We start from the raw sequence: 15,092 nt of genomic DNA on the forward strand, positions 1-15,092 counted from the left end.
AAAGCAACTTCCATAACTTATTTTGACGTTTATTGTTGTCATGGAAATACATTCGCGTGGGTAATTATGCTTAATTTTTCTTTTGATTCATTGAATAGTCCTCCGAATACCATTCGTAGTCGAAGTATTTGTAGATTATTTTTGAGCTGCTGCTCCACTCATGCTAGTTACGCTTTTTAATACCACTCGCCTCGTGGTATTAATCAGCGTAACTAGCATTCGTGACAGCACCTCAAAAATATTCGACAATACTTCGACTACTTATGGTATTATATATGATAATTGCACGTGTGGTATTTCAGCGATAATTTCACGTGTGGTATTTCAGCGACAATTCAATGCGATTATTCAATGACATTTGTCAAACTTCCACCAGTGAAATGACGCGAAATTTTGTCGTATTAACCGGAACATTCTTCTTAGTTTGTTAATCAATTTCGACAACCGTCTTATCACCACATCTTTTAATTTAATCACTCATAACGAATTAGCTTGGAGCACAAAAGTTCGAATAGAATCAATAGCAAAATGAAAAGCAACTTCCATATTTTATTTTGACGTTTATTGTTGTCATGGAAATACATTCGCGTGGGTAATTATGTTTAATTTTTCTTTTGATTTATTGAATAGTCCTCCGAATACCATTCGTAGTCGAAGTATTTGTAGATTATTTTTGAGCTGCTGCTCCACTCATGCTAGTTACGCTTTTTAATACCACTCGCGCAAGCGCTCGTGGTATTAATCAGCGTAACTAGCATTCGTGACAGCACCTCAAAAATATTCGACAATACTTCGACTACTTATGGTATTATATATGACAATTCAACTCATGTATAAAAAATCGCATAAGCCGCAGTGCAATTGTCACTTTGACAGCGGCAAAAGTTACCTGCATCTATTCATTTTCGAACCAATTATCGCATTATCCTTTCCCATATGACTAGTTTGACGTCTGTCAATAATTGATTCGTTTCGTGAATTTCTTGTTCGTTAAATTGTCCTGCCGAATTACACTCGAGGTTTGTATTTAAACCGAGTAAATTTGGGTTGTTGCAACTCAAATCTGTTTCCTTTTAGCAATTGAACTCGAAAAACTGTCAACCTAAAAATTGCTAGGCAACAGATTTTCATTACCTAAACAACCCAAATTTACTCGGTAAAATACAAACCTCTTGTGCAATTATAAGTGATAAATGCAAGCAACCTTTACATTGTTCATGTTCTGCATTATCTGCGTCCGAAGCCAAATGTTTAACGCTAAAGGAAGGTAACTTATTTATCACTGCGAAATATGCGAAAACGTCTCTACCGAAGTTAATGATCTGAAGAACTTAATCATTGATTTGAAGAAAGAGATTGAACAGCTAAAGTGCGGCTCAAACTCTCACTGCTCATGTGCTCAAGCGCTAGTTTACGAAGAAATGAAAGACAACGAACTGTTCAATGACGAGTACAAAAAGCGAACCCAACTTAACAATCAAGAGTGCTAACTGAAACGTGGTTAAACAGTGATATTAGTGATTACGAACTTGGGTACATAGAAACCACTGTAACAAATTATATGCAAATGTCGTTAGATTTAGTCTTTTCAAACAATGGAATTCCAGTCACCTAATACCATGATTGGTGTAAAACGTTGACTATTTAGTTCTGGAAGATAACCATCATCCAAGTTTGTTGAGGTAATATCAAACGAATCTAGATTACTGTCTGATTACTACTGTTATGATTTTGCAAATGGTGACTATATTAATTTATGCTATTTCCTTTCAACTTTTGATTGGAATATCTTAAACTTTTATGATCTAAATGAAGCAACGAAAATATTTGATGAATTTCTTACTGAAGGTTTAAATCTATTCATACCTTTAAAGACAATCAATAATAGACATCGAAGGTTCCCGATATGGTCCTCGCGAGAATTAAAACAATGTATTCGCCTGAAAAAGATTGCCAATTTTAACCATAAAAGAATGAATGCTCTAAAATACTATTCACTATTTTCTAATCTACGTAATCAATGTTAAAGCTCTTAAAGTCTGATTACGATGCCTACACAAAGAATGCTGAAAATAAAATAAAATGTAATCCTAACTATTTTTGGTCTTTCGTTCGAAAACAAAATTCCAATGCTGATCTGCCATTTATAAACGATATCAAATCTGTGTTTAAAGGGTCCAAAATATTATCGTTCGCGGATGATATAAAAATATTCATATAAACCACTCAGCCTGTGGTGTGAAACAAATCAAATGGAACTTAATCTCAGTAAAAGGTTTAGTATAACATTTACTTTCCATCGTACTGTAATAGTTATTTACCTAACAAGTTCGGTAAGTTAATTTTCCCGCATGAGCACTTTGTTTGCAGCACGACCGTAGGGAGTGCTGCATTTAGTGCGAATGCGGGAAAATTCTTTCCGAAAGAGTTAGGTACAATATTTTTTGTAACGAATTGCGTAAAAAAAGGTCAAAATTAATAAAGGTTTGTAAATTAGCTTTTTTTTAATCATGAGTTGGTAACACAATCATATGTTTGGTTGGTAACATAATTTTGTAACTACCCACTTTTAATAATGCACTGGTCACATTTAAAACTTCCACATCTTTGGTTAATACATATTTTGCCTTTGCAATGAGTGCTACTACTGGTCACGGCATTGCATCGTTTGCACTGAATATCTTGAGTTGCGTAAATACACTCGTTACATTTAAAATCCTTGGAAGCTTTGTGTGTGTTAATATGTGCTTTCTTAAACTGCATATGCGAATAGTTGCAGAATATCACTGGTCACATTTTAAGACGTTTTAACAATAAATCTTACTTTTTCTTGAGTTCCAATTCTGAAAAATAATTTGATTGCGTTATAAGTTCTTGTTTATATATTTACGTAAAACTTAGTGTACGTCTGTTTCCGATTAATCGCACTAAATACCCTCAACCAACGGTTTAATTGATTTTACAGCAGATGACAGTTAACCATGACATGACGTTCGTTGACTTCAATAAGTACTACCAACCGAAGAACGCGCATAACCCCTTCTCTCCAGCGGAAACTAAAAAACACCGCGATGCGGGAAAGTCGTTTTCCCGTGCATCGAGGATGCTTGGAAACATTATCTTTCCATTCAATGAGTACAAAAATACTATATTCAATTTAGACTACTTGGATTTATGCTGATCTGATCAAAAAAACAGTTCGCAAGTAACTTTATCCTTAAATTAATGTACCTGACTCTTATTTGTTCCTCTCTCGAATATTGTTCCCATGTTTGGTCTCCCTATTACTCCACTCCTATTTCAAAACTCGAAAGGGTGCAGCACAAATTTCTTCATTTCTTCAGGTTTAGGATACGTTTGAATTCATTTGCATACCAATCTTACCTCTCCGTTCTTAAGGTATTAAGCATTAATACTTTGCTTGCTCGTCGTTATAGTTTCTCGATTTTGGTCTTTTTTATAAACTTCTAAACGGTTGTATTTGTATTGATTCGTCGTTGGTTGAATTCATAACATTTAGTGGGTATTCCAAACAATGGGAGAGCCCCACAGTACTCTGGAATTTCCTTCGAGAGTGTACCAAAGGAGCATCTCCCCACCTATACAAAAAAAATCTACTCGCCTCTATTCATAATTAGTGAGTACTAACAATCGCATATAAGGTGGTTAAGATGGGGGAAGGGAACCACCTTATATTAGTTACCAGTTCCTAGTACTGAGAGGGATATATTTAATTGCTAACAATCTCAAACATTTGATGCTCATCTGCAAAAGATGTGTTATAACCTTGAATAATGAATCTTATTCAATGGTTGTACCTACATACAATTAATTTATATTACTCAAATAATTACTTATGTCTTTGAATTTTGCAACAGGTATCACACCGCTTTTTGTGCGCGAATCATATGAATTCGTTTGGGCACGTAGGCAACAATCACTTATATGAAGCCCAAAAATTATTCACCCTAGTCCCGAGAGACATTCAAACTGAAGACCGAAAAAACCCAAAAATTAAACATAAAAACTACTTGACACGAAAAGCATATTACTCAATACAGGACTTTGAACGTGAAGGATTTGACTCAATTAACTTAAATATACATAATAGTGTAAAAATATCATATAGCTGTATGGAAGGATTTTAGATAGATTTTTATGACGACTGTAAGTACTACCTGTGGTACTACTATGGAATAACAAGAAATTTAATATTAAAAAAAAACTTATTTCAAGTTCCTAACCCTATATGCTTCGGTGCAATAATTCGAGTGCTTTACTACACCACATAGACTACCTAATTTTTCACTTTTATGCATCGAGAATTTAAAGAAACTGCAATAAGAGCCAATTTTTCTTTATTTGTATTACACTTTTAACTGCATAATTCAATTAAAAAAAACTTTGATGCCTTGACCCTTATGAAGTATATGAAAAACTGACGTCTCTCTTGCACAGACGGTGAAGAGATGTGTAGTTATATAAATTAGTCCTTTATATTAATTACTTATGCATTAGTCATTGTGGTATTTCACACTTGGTAGCACAAACGCTCATGTATTCTTCTAATTGCCGTGCTAAACCATTTTTACATTGTTAACATTGTCTCCTACATAACTCTAAATGCCTTCATTAAAATATTTAATTCTTTCGCATTTTTAGAAAAAGAACATTTTACATCCCTCGCGTTAATCGTCGACGATAAATTACTCTGCCATGTCTAAAAAACGCAATAAATACAACAAAGCCAAAAACACAGTATAAGAAACGTACTTTTTGTGTTAGGGAAAAACTTCTCCGCCCAATCCAATAAACTTTTGTACCGTTCCTCCCTTTTTTTATTTCTGACTAAAATATATTAGACCGCAGTCCAACCGTAAGCCGCTTTATACGAGAAGCCATCCGCATTTTTATTCGTCCTTTAAAGGATTATACAAGTAATTTAAATTCAGCTAAGGCGAGGAGACGCGTTATTTTTCACGTTTCGCAGAGATTAAAGCAATATTTTACAAGCTCCGCGGGCAAAATTAAAGTTTTCCCGAGTTTTTCATTTCAGCTAACGTGCAGAAACCGGCCTTATCTCTACGTAATGTGGATTTATGCACCGCATTTTGTCGTTGTTAAAAAGTTTTGTTATATATATTTTTTTATTCATTATTCATTGTCGTACATATATAGAAATTAGAATGCACAATTGCTTGTGTGACGGTTAAACAATACCAGCGACTTTTCTTTGTTACTAATAAAAATATGCTGTCAATTGTGCATTTCATGTTTTCCGCGTTATATGCGCGAGTGTCATTTTAATCAAAAAGAAACATGTGAGACAATGATAGCAGGTTGTAGGTACTATAAGCACAGCAAACAAACTGGAAGATAACTGTGATTTTTCATCTTTTCCCAAACAATTACCGAAAGTTTTCATTTTTGTTTTGTGTATTTTATGCAGTATTTACCAAGAGGGTCAGCGAATGTTGCTGTTTGCTGGTGACTATTGATCAACATACAACAGAAGATGACGACTGTGGACAGCATAGAACAAATAGCAAGAGTATATTATCTAATCCATTCGTTCAAAGTAGACCAAATAAGAAAAAAACTAAAGAACCAACATTACCAAAAGAACATTAAATGTGTAAATGAATACGTAATTCGTAAAGTAATTTATAATTACATTCATAAATGCGTGTTTATTGAATGTATATTTAATGTAAATTATATTTGAACAATCAAATACATGTTTTTAATGTGTTATGTTAATTTCACGCTGAAAGATTTTTCAGTGATGAGCAACCGCATATGTTTGTTCTCATACCTAAATTATTTCCAACATTATCGATAAATTAAGCAGATTCTTTTTTCATTTCATCAACATTTTCTGATATATTAATTAAATCGAACGTCGATTGCGGTTGGATTATCCTGTTATTGGAAATTACAATTAAGAACTATTTGCGGTTATTTGAAACGGTGTTTGCAAAATGCCCAAAATAATTGAGTTTTTTTTAAATTTATCTGCTTGCGTGATATGTTTTTATTTCGCGTTTGTGCAGGATGTGTTTAAGATTCATTTCCTCTTAGGCGTAAGGATTCTGTATTACGAGAGACAATTTAAAATTCCGTAAACAATCGTGTGACACTTTTTTAACCAACGGTTAAAGTTAATTTACATTCCCGCTGCGTGTGTTGATAATGTCAGGTAATTCAATTCAATCAAAACAGAATAATTTACGGTTTTCTATTTATACAAAATGTACAAATCACACAAGTAAGTGTTGGTGTACTAGGTACATTTATACATTGAAAATAAAGTAATATTGTTTTTGAATATTTACTACAGCAATTGTAAAAGTTTTTAGTTTTTAATATAGTCAAATATATCAATAGAAATCTAATTGCACGAAACGACAGTAAGTAGGCCAGTCATTCGGCTATATCTCCAAATGGTGGGTCATAGGAAAAAATTTTCTAATCAAAATCGAAAGCTCATACAATTTTCTACATCTTTGTTTCTATACATTTCTATCGCTTTCCAGATACGGGCTCTTGAAAGTGAGCAATTTTTTTCTTCAAGAATCATTGCCATGTGTGGTATTTACCTATCCTTTGAAAGTTCGTCTTTACTACAACAAAAATGACGTGAAGTTTCGTGAGCGAAGATAATGTCCAATTCAGATGGTACACAATTCCTTTCCATGAAGATCGTATACATCCTCTTCATTTTCTTCTAGGATTGGTGGAGAGTTAAAACTGCTCCCTGGGTCCTTGGCACAGGCAATGGTGCAAAACATTCCAGCCTTCTTGCACTCACAGCTAGCCCTTAAGTTGGTGATTATACCAATATAACGGCAAAAAATGGCTTGGGGTTGGTGGATCCGTGTTCCTTACTGGATGAAGGTGTCGTTGGTCATCTCTTTTGCAACCCCATTGTTCTGGAGTGAGTGATTTCTCCAGCCACTACTGAACTGAAAATTATAGAAGCCATTTTTTGCCCTTGTTCTACTATCAACTGCGGGGCTACCTGTGGGTGCAAGAAGGCTGACATATTTTGCACCATTGCCTGTACCAACTGCCCAGGGAGTAGTTTTAACTCTTCACCAATACTAGCAGACCAAGAATTGGACACAATCTAAGCCCAAGAAATTTCACTTCACTTTTGTTGCAGGTAAGGTCGAACCGTTGAAGCATAAACACCACACATGTCAATGATTCTTGAAAGAAATTTAATTCCCTACAACCACGTTAAAATGAAGATTTCTTGTTGGATATTTGGAGGAGATTTTAATTTTCTGACTACACGTTGCAGGTCATTTTCCTTCTTCAATTTTACGGGCTAGGTAGTAGAAGATCTTTCGCAGGTGGTTTCTTCCAAATTGGTGTCTGAGATTGGCTTGTTGCGCTGTATCTGAATTTAAATCGTCCAGATGATAGGGGGTGGTCTCTTCGTTTTCATCAGGCAGTCGACTACCCTTTCTTTAATTTGTGAAACGGTTGCTTCTGTGGTAACCGAGGCGAGTGATTCCATACTTTTTTTTTATTATAACCCATGCCCTTTTACGTTGCTTGTAGGATCAAATGCTGAGATTTGTTCCGAAATGGATTTGTACAGATTTCCTTGCGTAATCAGGAACGTGCGTGGTTTAGTATAAATTAAGCTTTTTTGTACTTATTTCTACTAAACTAACCGTGTATGGTTTATTAATATATTATGTATTGTGTTTTCTTGGTGTGTTCACTTACTTCAACGGCCACAAGAGTTTCAGTGTTTCCAATCGCATTCTATGTCTTCGATGTAACAATTCCCGTTAACTCGAAACAAGAGAAATTTTCATTGAACAATAAAAACAAATTTTATCTGGATTTGCTTTACTTTTAGTGGAATTCAAATTGACCCATAATTTTCTGATATCGCATACGTAATAAACTATCATTATCACCCACGCATTATAGTAATACAATGATATACAAAAATGAAATAAACATTTCTACAAAACAAACCAATAATACGAAGGCTAACAGAGCTTTATTGAAACATTTCACCCCGTTACAAACGCTCAAATACATAAAAAAATAAGTCTCCAAAATACGCACGACTTTGTTGTAATAATCCAAATGTTTGGTCTGAAACCGCCTATACAGATGCGATAACCGAGAAACACAAAACACCTTTCACAGAATTATTTTAACATAACGCTGGAATCGTGTACACAAAATTTCTACACCAGCGCAGGTTCTGTGACAATTAACCTTGTTGAAATGGTAGCTCGGATACAAACTTTCAAATTGACGAAACAGTTTCAATTCTATTAATTTAGCTGACACAACAAGCCTTGACTGCCGGAAAAATGCGTATTTGAAACTTACACGCAACGGACTGTTACGTACGCTAAGTCAAATGACCTGAGATCGCCTCGCATATCGGCGCACAAAGCTTTTTAAGTCATGACCATCTCCATCCCATTTTTCATCTTCGGTAAGGTCCGACGAAATGCGAGCACTTATTTACATCGCACTTCCTTATCTAAAACTTTGCACATGCACAATCGGTTCAATAAAATATTGGTTTTATAAAATCCCCTATCTGTAAAATAATTCTGGTATAGACGCAAATTCCTTCGCTCACGTGTTTCTCAATTTCTACGTTTTAAATTGCAAAAAAAAAACAATTAAAACCTACTAAATTATTGAACAAAAGTAAAACTAAAGTTAAAATTAATAAAACTCATCAATTATGTGCCTATTTCTAACAAAATTCCACCAGATTTCCTGATCACTTTGAATAATGTTAAATGCAACGTGTCCCGCTTGCCATTCCTATAATTTTAAGCGAAAATTATGTGACTTCTGCGCATTCCTTAGCAACCCAGGAAATCATACCCTTATTGTCGGCATTATTTCAACCTAAGGGCCCCCCCCTGGTTTACATAGCAATATTATTTAGAAAAATCATTCACGAGTATAACAAAAAAGGTAAAAATGCACCTAGTTAATTTCAACGCGTTTCATTACGTGGTCATATTCTACATCTAAAACAAATTTTTAAAATACTGCGGTATTATAATTTATAGGAATAATTAAACAATTCCGAATTGTTATGTAAAAAATTGTTAGGGCGTAAATGCACCCCGAAGACTACAAGCAGACCCATCAAAGTAAGACTCTATAAGGCAAAAATTACGAAAGGAATGAATTGTTTGTTTATTTTTGTTCATTATATTATGTATGTATCTTTGCCATTTGTGTCCAAACGCACTTTTCTGTATACTGTAGGTACCGCAGATTTTATTTAGTAGTGCTGATTGTGGCATTTTTAGATTCGTGAAAATAGTTTCTTAATTTTGGAGAAATATTCGACATTGCTGTGATAAAAACTAGTGTAATAATACAAGTACTTGTTTCGAAAACTTCTGTTTAATTATAAAGATTGTAATTGAATTGAAAATTAAAAAGGAAAACTGATTTTTTTCTTTATCATAAAACAATCAACACCAAGTGAGAACGCACAAAAAAATTTTATGTGAATTCATCTGTAATTATTTGAATAATGCTTTTACTTGTGGGTTTGGGGGGTTAAATTGGCCCACTCCCGCCCTGGAGATCGTAAAAGGCGATAAGGAGAGTCCAGTGGGCTTCTTTAAGAAGAGTGTCTCAATAAGAACGCCGGATTTAATTTTTTTTCAAAATACGAATTTGTTTGCGGGAGCGATAATTTATTTATTCCATTGTAAAGTGAAATTGGTTCGAATTTCCTGCAAATGGCTCCCACGTTTCTCAGCACAAAGCTTCATTCTCTTTAGTGCATTGCCATTTTTTTTCATTTTGCCATTGTGTTTTTCATGTAACATATTTTAGATTGGTTATGGGGTATAATTTAAAAATAATCTGAGTCGTATATTAACCGAAGATATGTATAAGAAGGAACAGTAAGCACATCTACGCCACCAAAAATCAACTTCAATGCAAAAGGGTACTTAGAGCAATTAGCAACTGGATCACCCTCAGTTCATTTGACTGGCCAAGGAAAGAAGTAAACCATCCAATCAAGTTTCTTGATTATGTCAGTCAAGTGAATTGAAGTTGATGACCGGCCCTAAAAGACTAACACGAATTGTCATTGCGACAAACAGATAAGCAAATCCAAGCACAATTGCTACAAGGTGCGAATTACATTATTACAATGGAAATAGATAAAATGTAACTCCAAGCGCAACGATCAGAATGACAAATATTATTTACCTCATTAAACAATCCCTCGTGAAAGCATTACACATTTAAGTTTATAATACCCCAGTTAAGTAAATCGCCGCAATAAATTACATTGTAGAAAATAAAAAATAACCGCTTTTTTGTAATGATGCGAATATATCTCAGTAACTAAATATCTCTCTGGAACTGACGTTAAGAGTAAATATATTGCCCTCATCACTCGTCTACAAACCGTAGGATCGAGAAATACTTCTAAAATTCGTTATATACTCGTGTATACGTAAAAAATCTACTTAATTTCGCACATAGAATGCAACAAAAATTCCTATTTAAACTTTTCAGGATTAACCGCCACCTGCTATACGTATGTGCTTTTACTTGTTTTAGGAGCAAGAGAAATTGTTAGTGGTTACGCTGTACCGCCCCGATGGTAACGGTGTGAGGTCCGAAGGGTCCTTGATGGATGACCTCGGGGCCCCCGAGCCTCTCGTACAGTCATGGCCGCCGTATTCAACGTAAAATTTAATTAAAACTTTACCTATAGCTTCTAAGGTATCACTCCTCGGAGAGGTGGATTGCGAAATTCTCCACTTTGATATAACTCAATCAAACTAATTTTGTAATGGGAGAGCATTTTTTTGTGTAAATCCCATACCTCGCTTTCTAGATTGGTCCTAATTGGGGGATTTGAGAACATTTTTGTAGTAGAATAACTAGCACATAATGGTCTTTAAAATTCGTTTATTTCAAAGTGTGGAAATGGGATCTCCATAGAAACAGCGACAGGAAAGTATCGTTTCTAAAATAATCGTGCTAATTAGCAAAATTTCGCGATATCCACTGGAAGTAAATGGTGCTTATTTCACTAATATGTCTGTCTTAGAGGACATATTGGCATCTAGTCAGTATTGAAAGGTTCGAGGGGTTACATTACGATTTCTCGATAACACGTTTAGTTCATTTGGTAATCACCATTATTCTACATATTTATATTATTATATTAATTTAAGACAGAGTTGGTTTTAAGCGGGGGCATTAATTCATGTTATTTTACGATGCTGTCATATATAACACACATTATATTACTTTTTGAACTAATACACTAATATATTGTTGTTCAACAACAGTCAAAATCAATTCAGTAAATGAAAATTAAATTTCCCATACCAATCCAAAATAAATCCCCATATATCAAAATTATTACGGTAAAATTGAACTAAACCCCAATAAATCCCCTAATTCAATAATGATCCGGTAAGTCAAGATTTCACAATAATCTCTAGCTGAAATTCACATCGATGATGAACGTACAACTATAAGAACAATATAGACATTTTACTTTTAATGAAGCGAACGTTGACACCAGAACTGAGCTCAGTTCCAACGTTCCAGTCATTTAAACTAAAATAAAAGCAATCAGAAAACCCGAACTATGTGAATCGGTAATTAATTAATTGACTAGATGATCGCTTGTAGAGCATTTTATTACTTGTACTCACAATTCAAGATCGAATACATCCACCAAGCGTAGCAATCTTTGATGGAGGTTTACGTCCTCACACAAAATAATAACGCGTTCAATATCGATCATATATCGACAGAGATTACAATGAACTACGGACATAATAATGACGTTCAAAAAGCTAAAAGCAGCTGTTGTTGAAATGTTACTTTAAGAGGAAATATTCAATTAATTACTACTTATTGTAGCGAATAGTCTAGGAATCTCGATAGACATCGAGGCGCCATGAAGAATGAGTCATCGGCGATAAGGAACGAAGGCGAATGTGACGTAAGAGACGTTACGTGTTTGCGCTAAAATATTCTGATTGTTATAAATAAACGACGTAGTTAAAACGTTATATTATTTTAATTCCATGGTTCCAAGCGCCGAGATTACTGATTGATTAGAGGTCCACCTTGCTTCACAATGACTTTGCCGCTACCTGGTACAGGTGTCTTGATAAGATACTGCTATTAACGTGGAGAAAAGGGTAATAAAAAATTCCCTTCGAGTAACTCCAGGCAGCTGGCCAGAGATCGAAATTCGTAGTAATGTATTAGTTTTTTTAGTTAAGTAAAAAAATTATGACAAATTTCACTCATATTTATAAATGAACAATAAAATAACATCAATATATTACGCGATTATTTAAACAAAATTAAGGAAGAAATAATTCTTAAACAAAATGACATTGACTTCAAATGTAAATACCATGATCGAAATTGTGTTCAATCTCAAATTAATAACCGCATCTACATTTAAAAAATTGAAAATCACACCTATAGGGTGACCCATTATTATTACAAGTACTGAATACCAAATAACAGGTTCGCATGACGTGGTTTACACAACAATATTGTTATGTGAACCACCTGGTAGCCCATTTACTTTAAAAGTCTATGAACATGTATAACAAATGATTTGCAAATACAAGAAATTTCTTTTAAAAAAGATCAGCGACATTATCATTTTACAATGTCATCAAATTAAATAAAAGTACTAATTTCGCATTTTTGTCTAATAATGGCCCAATTGAAAATTAAATAAGCACAAAACCTTCCGTAGTGGCGATAATCCTTTCTGGTAAAGATAAAGGAGAAAGCTTCCACGGGGATATTCATGAGTTTTCCGACGCTCTCCCTTAAATATCCCATTTTAAAATATTAAATAGCACTAGACGAGGATATCCTGTTTTGAAATAAATAACAATGATGCACAGTCAAAACATATTTTATTTTTTGACCTACCCCCCTCGAAGCTCGTCTAGGTCTGAGGTCCAGGTTATTATTTTTAAGTGTAAATTCAGTAAAGTGCAGTTTCTTGTTGAGCAATATCTTAATACCTATTGTAGTATTAATTGAACGAGAATAAATCCCAATACATCTCCCTGTGGGTTCGGGGGTAGAATTGACCCACTCCCGTCCTGGAGATCGTAGGAGGCGATCAATGGGCATTAAAGACGATAACCGCCTTTAGTACTTACCTACTCATTTACTCCTACACCCATTTTCCCTACTCACCTATCTTTTTTTCCAGGTACCTTTTATCCTCACAACCCCCTGGGAAAAAAATTACAAGAACAGACCACGGCTCGCTGGGAGAAGCGGTAAAATGCGAATGGACGCGACTTACATTTATGAATATGGAGCATTTCACAGGGCCTTCGTCGCACCCACATCTTATAGTGCAGGGGTTTGAATTGTCCCCAGTACTGGTTGGCAGCGAGGCGGAACGGACAGGCCTCACCCGACCATTATCCTTGAAAAGGAGGTTCCTTGTGCTACGGGGGTTCCTTCTGGACTTGAAAATTACCATCGGTTCCGCCCGGCAAGGCAAACCGTCTTCTTCTCAGGCTGCTCAATCGAGAAAAATAAATGCTCCGGCTAACTCAAATCGGTGGGCTTTTAACTCTTTTGAAACTGCGTAACAAACCTTAACCTGCCGCCTACCAGTCTCCTGCCTCAACTCCTACTCCTCTCTTTCCTTCCCCTCGTTCTTCGTTAAAGACATAGGCACATTGGAACCAAATAGATAATATATTTAAATGATATTAGAGATACAAACAAATTACAGGGATCTAGCAGTTCTTCTCTCCTCCTTGTAAAAACAATAGCTTAACAATGACAACTAAACTAAATAAAAAATCCTACCAGGTGAGACTAATTTACTCAAGGGGTGGCCATCCTCTACAGTTTGAAAATTGCAACAACAGGTCATCGGTTTTTACTCCAGCGTGGGCTGGGACTTATTTAAATAAACACAAAAATTTATCCTACTCTTTGGTAATCGTTCATTGGACTTTAATAAACAATCAAATCAAAATTTTTTTTACTATAGCTTAATTACCAAAAAGTGGAATTTTACAGAATGTTACAAATTTAATTAGACTAACCTTTACAACATTTGTACAGCCGATCTTGTGAACTGCTCTTTCCTCTGGTACAGGGTGGATGTGATGAAACCTGACACTTAGGTCTCTGTGACTTCCTAGGGGGTGTCTTGAAATTAACGCACGGAAACAAAATCCACGGTGCCTATCCTTCCTCGGAACGAAAGCAAAGTTTAGTGTTTGAACTGAAGCTTAGTCCAGGAATCCTTCGCGTGGCGAGTGGGAGACGGCTAGTTGCCAAAGTTTCTACACAGTGGTGTATTTAATTTAAACAGTGACCCCTACTATTTCCTTCCACCGGCTCTTAGAGTTTATTAACTTTGATCGCCTGCGGGAGACTTTTGATTTTTGAGTTAGCGGCACGGCAGAACACAAATTTTTATGATTACTATCCGACGGTAAACCGCGATTTGTTCTTGGGTGGTTCGACTTATTATTTCACCAGCTCTTCTTGGGGCAAATATCTCTCCAAAACGCAGCGCTCCTTCGACAAATGACCGTACGGCACTAGTAGGAAATTCCACCTGGGGCGGATCCCGAATATCGGCGCCTTGAGGACTAGGGCAGCACTTTGAATTATATATCCTCGAGAAATCACAACGTATCCTAACGCGATTCACTGCATCCAAAGTAAACTGGGGTGAAGCTCAAGGGTTCGCCAAAATATCACCTGATCGGAACCTGGGTCTTCGTCGCCAAAAAAATCAACGCGAAAAGAAAATAACACTTCGAAACGGGTGCAAAAGCACGCAACTGCGAGCAACCGAAATAAACCGGTGGCTCAAAACGCTAAGTGTACCAAAACGATCGCTCAAGGTACGTGTTGACCGCTTGACGTACTAACCGCGAGTCTTCAAAACGCGATCACTCAAGGTACGTGTTGACCCCTTGACGTACTAACCGCGAGTCTTTCCAAAAAACGATCACTCAAGGTACGTGTTCACCGCTTGACGTGCTACCCGCGAGTCTCTCCAAAACGCGATCACTCAAAGT

The sequence above is a fragment of the Photinus pyralis genome, unplaced genomic scaffold (assembly GCF_008802855.1).
Source record: "Photinus pyralis isolate 1611_PpyrPB1 unplaced genomic scaffold, Ppyr1.3 Ppyr1.4_LG1, whole genome shotgun sequence".
NCBI lineage: Eukaryota > Metazoa > Arthropoda > Insecta > Coleoptera > Lampyridae > Photinus > Photinus pyralis.